Source organism: Leptosomus discolor, unplaced genomic scaffold (assembly GCF_034619465.1).
Source record: "Leptosomus discolor isolate bLepDis1 unplaced genomic scaffold, bLepDis1.hap2 HAP2_SCAFFOLD_104, whole genome shotgun sequence".
In the NCBI taxonomy this organism is placed as follows: Eukaryota; Metazoa; Chordata; class Aves; order Leptosomiformes; family Leptosomidae; genus Leptosomus; species Leptosomus discolor.
In genome coordinates, this window is record NW_028237901.1 from 111,880 (window position 1) to 126,791 (window position 14,912).

A 14,912-nucleotide genomic window follows, 5' to 3' on the forward strand; every position below is an offset into this window, starting at 1 on the left:
GCCCTCGACGACCCCAACGCCCGGCAAACCGTCACATCCAGATGCACACCCCAACGCCCTCGACGACCCCAACGCCCTCGACGACCCCAACGCCCGGCAAACCGTCACATCCAGGTGCACACCCCAACGCCCTCGACGACCCCAACGCCCTCGACGACCCCAACGCCCTCGACGACCCCAACGCCCTCGACGACCCCAACGCCAGGCAAACCGTCACATCCAGGTGCACACCCCAACGCCCTCGACGACCCCAACGCCCTCGACGACCCCAACGCCCTCGACGACCCCAACGCCAGGCAAACCGTCACATCCAGGTGCACACCCCAACGCCCTCGACGACCCCAACGCCCTCGACGACCCCAACGCCCTCGACGACCCCAACGCCCGGCAAACCGTCACATCCAGGTGCACACCCCAACGCCCTCGACGACCCCAACGCCCTCGACGACCCCAACGCCCGGCAAACCGTCACATCCAGGTGCACACCCCAACGCCCTCGATGACCCCAACGCCCGGCAAACCGTCACATCCAGGTGCACACCCCAACGCCCTCGACGACCCCAACGCCCTCGACGACCCCAACGCCAGGCAAACCGTCACATCCAGATGCACACCCCAACGCCCTTGACGACCCCAACGCCAGGCAAACCGTCACATCCAGATGCACACCCCAACGCCCTCGACGACCCCAACGCCCTCGACGACCCCAACGCCCTCGACGACCCCAACGCCAGGCAAACCGTCACATCCAGATGCACACCCCAACGCCCTCGACGACCCCAACGCCCTCGACGACCCCAACGCCAGGCAAACCGTCACATCCAGATGCACACCCCAACGCCCTCGACGAACCCAACGCCCTCGACGACCCCAACGCCCTCGACGACCCCAACGCCCTCGACGACCCCAACGCCAGGCAAACCGTCACATCCAGATGCACACCCCAACGCCCTCGACGACCCCAACGCCCTCGACGACCCCAACGCCAGGCAAACCGTCACATCCAGATGCACACCCCAACGCCCTCGACGACCCCAACGCCCTCGACGACCCCAACGCCAGGTAAACCATCACATCCAGATGCACACCCCAACGCCAGGCAAACCGTCACATCCAGATGCACACCCCAATGCCCTCGACGACCCCAACGCCAGGCAAACCGTCACATCCAGATGCACACCCCAACGCCCTCGACGACCCCAACGCCAGGCAAACCGTCACATCCAGATGCACACCCCAACGCCCTCGACGACCCCAACGCCCTTGACGACCCCAACGCCCGGCAAACCGTCACATCCAGATGCACACCCCAACGCCCTCGACGACCCCAACGCCCGGCAAACCGTCACATCCAGATGCACACCCCAACGCCCTCGACGACCCCAACGCCCGGCAAACCGTCACATCCAGATGCACACCCCAACGCCCTCGACGACCCCAAAGCCCGGCAAACCGTCACATCCAGATGCACACCCCAACGCCCTCGACGACCCCAACGCCCTCGACGACCCCAACGCCCTCCACGACCCCAACGCCAGGCAAACCGTCACATCCAGATGCACACCCCAAAGCCATCCCTGACCCCAACGCCAGGTAAACCGTCACATCCAGATGCACACCCCAACGCCCTCGACGACCCCAACGCCCTCGACGACCCCAACGCCCTCGACGACCCCAACGCCAGGTAAACCGTGACATCCAGGTGCACACCCCAACGCCCTCGACGACCCCAACGCCCTCGACGACCCCAACGCCCTCGACGACCCCAACGCCAGGTAAACCGTCACATCCAGGTGCACACCCCAACGCCCTCGACGACCCCAACGCCCTCGACGACCCCAACGCCCTCGACGACCCCAACGCCCTCGCCGACCCCAACGCCAGGTAAACCGTCACATCCAGGTGCACACCCCAACGCCCTCGACGACCCCAACGCCCTCGACGACCCCAACGCCAGGTAAACCGTCACATCCAGGTGCACACCCCAACGCCCTCGACGACCCCAACGCCCTCGACGACCCCAACGCCAGGTAAACCGTCACATCCAGGTGCACACCCCAACGCCCTCGACGACCCCAACGCCAGGTAAACCGTCACATCCAGGTGCACACCCCAAAGCCCTCGACGACCCCAACGCCAGGTAAACCGTCACATCCAGGTGCACACCCCAACGCCCTCGACGACCCCAACGCCCTCGACGACCCCAACGCCATGTAAACCGTCACATCCAGATGCACACCCCAACGCCCTCGACGACCCCAACGCCCTCGACGACCCCAACGCCCTCGACGACCCCAACGCCAGGCAAACCGTCACATCCAGATGCACACCCCAAAGCCATCCCCGACCCCAAAGCCATCCCCGACCCCAAAGCCAGGTAAACCGTCACATCCAGATGCACACCCCAAAGCCATCCCCGACCCCAACGCCAGGCAAACCGTCACATTCAGATGCACACCCCAAAGCCATCCCCGACCCCAACGCCCTCGACGACCCCAAAGCCAGGTAAACTGTCACATCCAGATGCACACCCCAAAGCCATCCCCGACACCAACGCCCTTGACGACCCCAACGCCCTCGACGACCCCAAAGCCAGGTAAACCGTCACATCCAGATGCACACCCCAACGCCCTCGACGACCCCAAAGCCAGGTAAACCGTCACATCCAGATGCACACCCCAAAGCCCTCGACGACCCCAAAGGCCGGTAAACCGTCACATCCAGATGTACACCCCAAAGCCCTCGACGACCCCAAAGCCCTCGACGACCCCAAAGCCCTCGACGACCCCAAAGCCCGGTAAACCGTCACATCCAAATGTACACCCCAACGCCCTCGACGACCCCAACGCCCTCGACGACCCCAACGCCCTCGACGACCCCAAAGCCAGGTAAACTGTCACATCCAGATGCACACCCCAAAGCCATCCCCGACACCAACGCCCTCGACGACCCCAAAGCCAGGTAAACTGTCACATCCAGATGCACACCCCAAAGCCATCCCCGACACCAACGCCCTTGACGACCCCAACGCCCTCGACGACCCCAAAGCCAGGTAAACCGTCACATCCAGATGCACACCCCAAAGCCCTCGACGACCCCAAAGGCCGGTAAACCGTCACATCCAGATGCACACCCCAAAGCCCTCGACGACCCCAAAGCCCTCGACGACCCCAAAGCCCGGTAAACCGTCACATCCAAATGTACACCCCAACGCCCTCGACGACCCCAACGCCCTCGACGACCCCAACGCCCTCGACGACCCCAACGCCCTCGACGACCCCAACGCCAGGTAAACCGTCACGTCCAAATGTACACCCCAACGCCCTCGACGACCCCAAAGCCCGGTAAACCGTCACATCCAAATGTACACCCCAACGCCCTCGACGACCCCAAAGCCCGGTAAACCGTCACATCCAGATGTACACCCGAAAGCCCTCGACGACCCCAACGCCCTCGACCAACCCAACGCCCTCGACCACCCCAACGCCCTCGACCACCCCAACACCCTCGACCACCCCAACGCCCGGTAAACCGTCACATCCAAATGTACACCCCAACGCCCTCGACGACCCCAACGCCCTCGACGACCCCAACGACCTCGACGACCCCAACGCCCTCGACGACCCCAACGCCCGGTAAACCGTCAAATCCAGAGTACACCCGAAAGCCCTCGACGACCCCAAAGCCCTCGACGACCCCAAAGCCCTCGACGACCCCAAAGCCCGGTAAACCGTCAAATCCAGATGTACACCCGAAAGCCCTCGACGACCCCAAAGCCCGGTAAACCGTCAAATCCAGATGTACACCCCAAAGCCCTCGACGACCCCAAAGCGCGGTAAACCGTCAAATCCAGATGTACACCCGAAAGCCCTCGACGACCCCAAAGCCCTCGACGACCCCAAAGCCCTCGACGACCCCAAAGCCCGGTAAACCGTCACATCCAAATGTACACCCCAAAGCCCTCGACGACCCCAAAGCCCTCGACGACCCCAAAGGCAGCTAAACCGTCACATCCAGATCCCCCCCCCAAAGCCCTCGACGACCCCAAAGGCAGCTAAACCGTCACATCCAGATCCCCCCCCCAAAGCCCACCACGACCCCAAAGGCAGCTAAACCGTCACATCCAGAGGCACACCCCAAAGCCATCCCCGACCCCAACGCCAGCTAAACCGTCACATCCAGAGGCACACCCCAAAGCCATCCCCGACCCCAACGCCAGGCAAACCGTCACATCCAGAGGCACACCCCAAAGCCATCCCCGACCCCAACGCCAGGCAAACCGTCACATCCAGAGGCACACCCCAAAGCCATCCCCGACCCCAACGCCAGGCAAACCGTCACATCCAGAGGCACACCCCAAAGCCATCCCCGACCCCAACGCCAGGCAAACCGTCACATCCAGAGGCACACCCCAAAGCCATCCCCGACCCCAACGCCAGGCAAACCGTCACATCCAGAGGCACACCCCAAAGCCATCCCCGACCCCAAAGCCATCCCCGACCCCAAAGCCAGGTAAACCGTCACATCCAGATGCACACCCCAACGCCCTCCACGACCCCAACGCCCTCCACGACCCCAACGCCCTCCCCGACCCCAACGCCAGGCAAACCGTCACATCCAGAGGCACACCCCAAAGCCATCCCCGACCCCAACGCCAGGCAAACCGTCACATCCAGAGGCACACCCCAAAGCCATCCCCGACCCCAAAGCCATCCCCGACCCCAAAGCCAGGTAAACCGTCACATCCAGATGCACACCCCAACGCCCTCCACGACCCCAACGCCCTCCACGACCCCAACGCCCTCCCCGACCCCAACGCCAGGCAAACCGTCACATCCAGAGGCACACCCCAAAGCCATCCCCGACCCCAACGCCAGGCAAACCGTCACATCCAGAGGCACACCCCAAAGCCATCCCCGACCCCAACGCCAGGCAAACCGTCACATCCAGAGGCACACCCCAAAGCCATCCCCGACCCCAACGCCAGGCAAACCGTCACATCCAGAGGCACACCCCAAAGCCATCCCCGACCCCAACGCCAGGCAAACCGTCACATCCAGAGGCACACCCCAAAGCCATCCCCGACCCCAACGCCAGGCAAACCGTCACATCCAGAGGCACACCCCAAAGCCATCCCCGACCCCAACGCCAGGCAAACCGTCACATCCAGAGGCACACCCCAAAGCCATCCCCGACCCCAACGCCAGGCAAACCGTCACATCCAGAGGCACACCCCAAAGCCATCCCCGACCCCAACGCCAGGCAAACCGTCACATCCAGAGGCACACCCCAAAGCCATCCACGACCCCAAAGCCATCCACGACCCCAAAGCCATCCACGACCCCAAAGCCAGGTAAAGCGTCACATCCAGAGGTACACCCCAACGCCACCTACGACCCCAACGCCAGGTAAACCGTCACATCCAGATGTAGACCCTGTCCCCATCCAAAGCCTGCCAAACGTCCCCATCCAAAGCCTGCCAAACGTCCCCATCCAAACCCTGCCAAACGTCCCCATCCAAAGCCTGCCAAACGTCCCCATCCAAAGCCTAAACCGATCCAAACCCTAAAATCCCGACATAAACCCTAACCTCCGAACCCTAAACCGATCCAAACCCCAACTTCCCAACGTAAACCCCAACGTCCCGACGGAAACCCTAAACCTAACACCTAGGTGTAAACCCGAACATGAAATGACATAACCCCCCGCTGCTCTTTTCTGGACCCCTGTGACCGTCCCTCACCAGGTTGCAAGGGATGTCTTTTCAAGCTGAACTGAAGAACGCATCAGCCTGCTCCTGGCGACACACGGGAGTTGTGTCAGTGCTCGGGAGCATCGGCTCAGAAACAGATTCACAAAAACAAAAGTAAAATGACATAGAACAAACATGTGAAAGCTAGGCCAAAAAAGTAAATGCGTAATTTAAACTGAAAATTACAGAAAAGTTAAATGTAAAATCTGAATCAGAAACCTAAACATACAGTGACATAAAACCTAAACATAAAAAGAGACAGAATCTAAATCTCAAATCTCAGCCTAACATCCAGACCTAAAATCTAAACATAAAGTTGTATAAATACTAGATGTTAAATCTAGACTTAAAAAGTTGAACTTGAAATCTGAATGTAAAATCTAACCCTAAAATCAAATTGTAAAGTGACATAAAACGTAAACATAAAAACAAAACCTAAAATGACGTAAAATCTAAATGGAAAATAGGACAAAATCTAAACCGAAAATCGAAATCGAAAATCTAGACCTAAAATCTCACTGTAAAGTGGCATAAAATCCTGCTGCTCCTTTCTGTACCTCTATGACCGCTCTTCAGCTCAGAAACAGATTCAGAAAAATAATCTAAATGGAAAATGCCATAAAATCGACAGGCAAAACCTAAACAAAAAAAGGTCAACTCTACACCTAAAATGACAGACTTCCCTCAAACAGTATTTATAACCTATCCAAGTAAGGGGACGCCAATACTTCCAATAGGTTTCATAATCCACAATGTAGGTCTTTGTGCTCAACTAGAGATTCTGATTTCAAACAAGAACAAACAATGAAATAACCCCTTTCCCCACATTATGATTGGTGTCCAACTCTCTCGCTTCACTTTTAGAGGTACGGGCTAGAGACATTCAGGGCACAAGTTCAGCGAGGGGTGGCCGCACCTTGAAGGCGGGTAGCTTTTGGGATGGAGGCGTGTTCTGGGATTATAGTGAGATTATGATGGGCAAAGTCCACCCAAAGGACAGTATTCTCTCAAGGAATGACAGCGTCGGCCCCGGGTAGCAAATACGCAGCTTATCGGTTCCGCAGCACCATCCAGTTCCCATCCCAGGGCGGTACCGCAGAGCCTGGCCACCCCCACCCTCTGTGCCGTGCCGTTTGTCTCTCAGAGTCAGCACATCAAGCTCCCCTGATGTTGCCAACAGCCAAGGTTGCCTGGGGAGCTCCTGGGGAATGGATTCCTTGTGTACCCGCCGCACTCTGCTTTTGTGCCCTTCCTTAGCAGGGGAACACTGCTGCACCGTTAATCCAAGTCTAATTTCCAAGTCGCCTCTAGCTCTGCTTCCACAGCTGCGCAGAGGGGAAGGATCACTGCCCTCAGCCTGCCAGCAGCACTCCTCCCAAGGCAGCCCTGGGTGCTGTTGGCCGCCTTTGCAGCAAGGGCACGTTGCTGCCTTGTATTCAACTTGGTGTCCCCCAGGTCCTTTTCTGCAAAGCCACTTTCCAGCCAGGCAGCCCCCAGCATATACTGGTGCCTGGGGTTGTTCCTCTCCAGGGGCAGCTGGGGACTATCCAATCAGCTGTGCTTAGTGGAAAGATCCACTTTCCTGCAAGTGCATTGAGGAGATAGTGCTGGGTACCAGGACCGTCGTGTAAGATGAATGCAGCCAGTTTTCTTGTGGTCCTTTTCTGAGTAATGTTTAATCTGTACTGTAAAGGTATCCCGCGTTTCCTGAGCACTCAAAAGTGACAGGTGGGTTTCCTCCGGCTACTCTGAAAGGTCGGTGAAGAAGTATTCCCTGTTTAAGCCTTCCTTGGACGCTGAGCTGCCTGTGATTTCTTTAGGAGTGCCGCTTCACATGCTGATGGTGAAGCGAGAAGGAATATGGGTTCTTCTCCTAAGTTTGCAGGATTTGGAAACGAGCTTGGACAAGCGAGCGCCTTGGGATTGGTAGGAGGGAGATTCCAGGTGATATGTTTGATTTTAGTTCAGTATCCAGTGCCCATGATATAAGTAGAGTTGCTTTCCTCATAGTGGAATGGGAATATTTGTTCCGTCTTTTAAAACCCTTTTTCCCCTCTGGGGGGAACCTTCACTTCCAGGGCCCCAAGGGCGAGAACAGCCTTAATGACCCTGCTCAGCCTCTCCTGGGGTCTCCCCCCAGCCTGCCCCCAGCCCAGGAGCTCCACTGAAGCTCAGCTTGAGGCTATAACCTTCTCCCTGAGCAGTGCTGTGGGAGTGTGGGTCTTCATTGCTCCCAGCCCCAGCATGCTGGCTGTTGGTCCGTCTGTCTTGTCCTTGTAGGCCTGCCTGGCCCCTGCGGGACTGTGTCTGACCTTGGCTGCGCTGGCTGGCCGTGATCCTGACTTACCTTCCTGGCTTGGTATGGGCCCTGCCTTGTCCCTATGGCTTTGCCTGGTGATCTGGACTTGTAGCCACCTCTGGGACTGCCCTGCTGCCTTACTGGGGTGCTGAGGTAGGTCCTGCTGTCCCGGAGATCCCCATCCCATCAGGAGCAGCCTGCTCTTGCTGTGCCTGGACTGGGAAGCAACCTTTCCTTCTGCTTCTAGAGCTGGCTCAAAGCAGGTTAGATCACAGCCCCGGCGTGCCAATATGACGGCAGGAAGGTTTTGGTTTGGTGTGGGCTTTTTTTGTGGGGGAAGAGGGTGTTTCACTGTTTGTTGTTCTTTTTGGAAATCAGGATCTCTAGTTGAGCCCAAAGACCTACATTATGGATTATGAAACCTATTGGAAGTATTGGCATCCCCTTACTTGGGTAGGTTAGAAATACTGTTTGAGGGAAGTCTGTTATTTTAGGTGTAGCGTTTACCTTTTTTGTTTAGGCTTTATCTGTCGATTTTATGTCATTTTCCATTTAGATTATTTTTCTGAATCTGTTCCCGAGCCGAAGGTTGGTCACAGAGGTACAGAAAGGAGCAGCAGGATTTTATGCCACTTTACAGTGAGATTTTAGGTCTAGATTTTAGATTTCGATTTTTGGTTTAGATTTTGTCCTATTTTCCATTTAGATTTTACGTCATTTTAGGTTTTGGTTTTATGTTTACGTTTTATGTCATTTTACAGTTTGATTTTCCCTCTAGATATGATGATTGTATTTTACTTCCGAGATTTTAGGTTATATTTTAGGATTAGATTTTACATTTAGATTTCAAGTTTAACTTTTGAAGTCTAGATTTTACATCTAGATTTAACAATTAGATTTTACGCAATTTTATGTTTAGATTTTATGTCTGGATTTTAGGCTGAGATTTCAGATTTAGATTCTATATAATTTCATGTTTAGAATTTACGTAGTTTTAGGGATATACTGGTTTAGACGTGGTGAGGAGCGACACAGGAACGGCAGGAACACCGCTGGGTTTGGTGACTGTGTCCGTGTCCTGCAGCAGCAACGTTTGAGGCTTCGGCCCAATTCAGCCGTTGCTGTGGAGAGGTTTGAGCTCACTGCACCCAGCCTTTTTGTACGGGCTAAGTGTAGTATTCTGGGGTTTTCTAGGTATTTTGATTTTAACATTCTGGCCTAATTTTCCTCAAAACTCGATTTTCAGCTAGGGTGTTACTCTTGTTGCTAGATGCCGGCATTGGGCTGCCTGAGGAAAAATAGTGTGTAAGATCTATAACCAAAGGGTTTCTGTATTTTCTATATATTTCTATATTTTTGGAGTACTTGCCAGCTGAGGAGTTTCTCCCTTGGACTTAACCTATAGAGGGTGATCTGTCAGACAGCCTGTCCTAGCGGTTGCATGATTCCTACTTGTAATCAAGTTCTTAATTTGCAGCCTGAATTTTGGATGGGTTGTGTGCTGAACTTCCCAGTAGCTCATTTGTTTGCTGCTACATTTCCCCAAGGCAAAGATTTCAAAAGGCAGAAAAGTTAAGGATATTTGCTACTGTGCCGTGAGCTGTTGCTATTTGAAAGCCAGTTTGAGTATCGGTGGCATTCAAGAAATTGACAAGGTTTCGAGGGTAAATCTGAGTATCTGTGTGCTGAGCAGAAAAGTACAAGGCATGTTTTCAGTGGCCAGGTAGATTTCTTTACGCAGGTTTCTCGAGATGATGCTGCAGCGTGGCTGATGTATTTGTTGGTTCCAGCAGCTGCACTCTTAATGCAGAGATTGATGGCAGTTCTGTGATGAAAGCTGGGATCAGTGTCCCTGGTTACGTGTTCTTACTTGCTTTTTCTAACTCTACGGCAGGGCAGAAGAATCACTCTGCTGCCTCTACTGAGGGCAGAAGAATCACAAAGCTAGACCAGATTTTGCTCAGTGGCAATAACACGGCAGTGGTAAGTCGTCGTTGTTAAAGGCCGTGAGCATTTATCTTCTGTACCTGTAAATCCATCGGCCGTCGAGTTCAGCTACTTCAAGCTGAGCTTTCCGGCAGTTCTGTTACAGAAGCTGTTTTCAAGTAGCTTTGGGGGCGTGTGTGTGTGTCAGTGATGCTGGGAAGGGGATCTTACTGCCTCACTTGGTACGTGTTACAGCGAACTTGAAAGGAGCGTGGCCCTCATCTTATTTTGGGGAATGTTTTTCTGGTCTTCAGGTGCATGAGGGAATCCCTGGCTTTGCTGCCCACTCTGTGGGCTGAGTCGTACGGTGGCTTTTAAGTGCTGAGCAGACGTTTGCCTGCAGGAGCGCACAGGGTGGGATCCAGCTAAGTTTCATCCACCGCCTTACGGATCAACGCATTGGCAGCCGTTCGGATGCTTACAAGCTCGCCAAGTCATCTGGCGATGATGATGATGCCACGTGATGCCCAGAGAGATGTACCTTCGTGTGCTCTGAAAGGAAACCTGGAGGTCTGCTGGGTCACAGCAAATTGGAAGCGCTGTGATTCTTAGTTTATCCTGTGCCGATGCACGTAGATGGGTACTGAAATGGGAATGAAGTCTTGGAATTCTGCAATTGCTGAATTCTGCAATTTCCTAAATACCGCAAAAGCGGAGCCAGGGTCGTTTTTTGCTTGTCTGCAGAGATGGCTACAAAATCTGGACTTCTTGCCTGAGGGCATGCCTGATTTGGAGGGAGGAGAAGAGGAAGACTGACTTGAGTCCGAGTCAGCTCTGTGTGAGTAAGGAATAATCTCCATTTTGCTGTCTTCCCTGCCTTGCACCTGCTCCCAGTGTGACTGAGCAAGTGCCATCCTGACTTAATTTCAAAGCCTTTCTCCACTTTGGTTACCGTTCTGCAGCCTTAAAGGATAGCGCATGTTCTGCCTTCTTGGGGGGGGGGGGTAAAATTACGACGACGCAGTTGAGCTGGTGCTCTGCTGCCCCTGGAGCAGAAGCTTGTGATTCTTGGAGTGCGAATTTTCAGTCAGACACAGGTCTGTTCCCGTGTTAGGGCTTGTGTCTCTTCTGGGGACGCATCTTCCTGTGCCAGGAAGGCTCTGCTTTAGGCTGTTCCTTACTTCAGTCCCAACAGCAGCAAAGCTCTTTACCTTCCGGATTGCTCAGCTCCAAAATCACTTTCAGCAACACAAATCAGAGAGGCTGCAAGTGGAAACAGAGTTTTGTCTTTAGATCTTATTTCATTTTATTTTGTGTTTATTTTTGTGAATCTGTTGCCGAGCCGATGCTCCCGAGCACTGACACAACGCCCATGTGTCACCAGGAGCAGGCTGATGCGCTCTTCAGTTCAGCTGGAAAAAACATCCCTTGCAGCCTGGTGGTCCAGAAAGGAGCAGCGGGGGGTTATGTCATTTCACATTTGGGTTTCACGTTTGGGTTATGTTTAGAGTTGAGGTTTGGATTTTAACTTCCTATCTCAGGGTGAGCTTTTCGGTTCATCTTCTAGCCCACATTGAGGGTTCGGGTTTGCATCTGAGCCGCCTGTTTCAGGGTGAGCTTTTTGGTTCGGGCTTTTAGCTCACGTTTAGACTTTGGGTTTCTATCTGACCTGCCTATTTCAGACAGGGCACTGTCGCTATAGTGACTTGAGTCTCTACTTCCTCTCCAAAACCACAAGGTACAAAGTTTGAGACAAACACAAATTTCAGTAGTCCTAATTCTTACACCTAGGCAACGATTCCTATTTGTGTAACTCAGTTCTGTCTAACCTGAAATTCCCTGTGTCATTTATTACCTTTCATTGCTTGGTCTTAAACTGCTGCACTTGTGTGCATGGCTGTAGATCTGCTCTCTGTAGCTGGCTCATTCAGAAAAGAGGAGAAATGAAGGCCATGGATGGCATAGGGAGGAATTCTTGCTCTTGTCGGGGTTTAATCCCACCCAGCCGGCCACAAAGCACCACGCAGCCCCTGGCTCACTCCTGTGACCAGTGGGGTTGCCAGGGCTTCATTTTAGGGCCAGTGCTCTGCAACACTTTTATGAATGGTCAGGACACAGAAGTTGAAATGTACTTTAAGTAAGTTTGCTGATGCTACTAAACTAGGAGGAGGAGCTGTGGACTCCCTCAGGGAGGCCTTAGGGAGCTCTGGGTAGACTAGAGAGCTGGGAAATCAGCAGCTGTTTGAAACCAGTAGGAGGTCCAGGCTCCGCTCAAGCTATCTGTGTCCTAGCAAAGGGCTACTGGTGCAGACCTGGGCTCTGCTCTTTGCCTTGGATATGCTGCAGCTGTTCTCAGCCAGGGAGGGTGGCAGGGGAAGGACTGAACAGTCCTCAAGCCACCCCAAGGACTGCATTCACCGCTTCTGCCAACGGTCCCTGCGGGCTGCGTTCGGAGAACTCATCCCTTAACCAAAAATCCCCGGTGCTGGGGGACTGCCCCGACGGGGGCCTCACCCTGCACCGGCAACAAGCCAGACCCAGAAAGGCTTTGGATTGCTTTGGAGTTCTTTTGCTGTGGCAGTGAGGCAAAGGCGGGCTCCAGAGCCAAGTGTGGTGGGACCTGAGGAAAGGCGCAATTGTCTTGAGACTTTGAGGCCTTTGCACAGAGCTCGGCCCCGCTGGCGGGGACACTGCTCATGCTCAAGACAAAGGCCTGGCAGCCCTTGTGGTTGTGCTTGTCCATCCCCCCTCACCGTGGCCCCTCAAGGTCCGTCCCTGTCCCAGGTGCTGCATGCTGCTTTCTGCGTTGGGCTGTGTCTGTCCTGGCTCCCGCGCCAAAGGGCTCCTTCCCCTGGGGAAGGGAAGGGGATAGGGGAGTCACCCCCAGCCATTGCCTGCCCCTGACTTGCTGCCTTTCAGGCTGGCGGCCTCTGGTTTGCGGCCAAGCAGGGCTTTTGCACCCCTTGGGTGCCCTTTCCCAGTGCTCCCTGCGCTCCCTCCCTCTCCCACACAGGCACGGAGCCGTTCTGGAGAAATGGCATTTAATGGACCACAGAGCAGAAGTGTCATGAAATCTCCTCTAATATAACAGCATGCCACTACCACCATAACCTGCCTGCCTCCCCCCCCCCCCCCCCCCCCCCCCCGGCCACCTCAGCCCTGCTGTGGCTCTAATTGTCCCTTCTCAGACGACGTCTGGCCACCAGAATCTTGTGATTTCTGCGTGAGTTTGACAAGGTGCTCTTCCGTGGCAAGGGCCTCTTCTGTGGCAAGGGCCTCTTCCGTGGCAAGGGCCTCTTCCGTGGCAAGGGCCTCTTCCGTGGCAAGGGCCTCTTCCGTGGCAAGGGTCTCCTGCGTCGCTTCTTCGCCTGCTTTTTTAGCTTGCCAGGCTGGGACATTCCAGGCTGCAGGTCCGTCCCCACGTTGCAGCATGGCTCCAAGGGCTCCCTGGTGATGGTGGTGGGCTCAGCAGAGTGGCTGAGGAGGACATCGCTGCTTGGGGGGACGTTGCTGCCAGCAGGAGCCCCCGCTGGGGTGGCCGTGTTGGAGATCCCGAGGCTTTCAAACAACCTCACCATGTCCTCGTAGTCAGCGTCACATGGTGTCAGCACTGGGGGGGCGGCCAGGGGTGCCCACCCTGCCGGGGGTGCCCAGGATGCTGGGAAGGGCTGCTCCTGCCTGGGCAGTTGGCACAGGTTGGCTGAGCCTGAAAGAGAGACAGGAGCCATGGCTGGCTGTCACCACTGCTCTTGTCCCCAAGAGCATCCCCAGGCTGACCACCCTGCTCCTTAAAAGACACTCCCTTTGGAAGAGCCAGATGACACCTCTCAGGAGTCATGAGCTGTCTTAACTCCTTGCTGAGGTTCCCCACCTTTGCTGCCTTTATGGAGCTGGGCCAGAGCCCCTTCAACCTCAAAAATGGCCCTTCAGTTAAACACCAGGAACTCTATGAGTTTCCCATGTCAACCCTTTTCTCCCTTGCTCTGGTCATCCTGAACAAAGATGCAGAAAGACTCGCAAAACCCTGCTATCTCTGTGTCCGGCCTGCCCAACTACAGGTATTACGCTAGAGATCTCCCATGCCACAGTCCGCTTGTGCTAGCCAGCTGCATCATTCGCAGCAATGCCAAAGCAGCTCCTCCTGGGGAACGAAAACCAAAACGAGACACTACCCATGAGCAGAAATGCGTCTTTTCCAACTGGCAGTGGTCCAAAAAGCAGCAACCTGCCTAGCTACAATGGGAAAGGAATACAGTTTCCTTTGAGCACACCTACGGAGCAGGACTGCCCAGTCTCTTTGACAACTATTCTGTTGGTTACATTGCTCCATTTGCATTTGAAAGAGTAAAAAGTTGTACAAACCTCTCCCAATGTGGTCAGAAGAACGGCCCCTCTCACAGTGGCTCTTCAAGACCGAGTCCACAAGCTCGGCCGAGACCTGCTGAGCAAAGGCCCACACTGCTGTCTTCTTGGAGCTCTCCTCCTGTGCCTGCCCTGGTTGTGCCTGCCGGCCCTCACAAGGTTCCTGCCAAGAAAATGCCACCTGTAAAACATTCTGGCTTTAGCTGCCACTTCTCTGACCTGGAAGAATGGCTCCGCAGACAACATAAGGATCGAGGACATCAGGACATGAAGCATCTGGTCCCTCCAGCCTGTATATCTGTCAAAAGCACTCCTAGGAGAAAGTGCTGGAAAGCAGGCTCGCATTCAGCGTGTGCAGTAGCTAAACCCCCATGGGCTAGAGGGGAGCTTCTTCCTCAACATACCTGCTTTCTTTTTGGTAAGTCTGAAAAGCAAGCGTCTTGTGACTGGCCCAGCTCAGCCTTCCCTGCTGCCTTAGCATGCCCTGATCTCCAGACACGTGGCTTTATTGGGGTTGCAAATAGAGATGGCAGGTAGCCTTGGGGCAAGCGGAAGGTGGTCTGGGATTTTCTG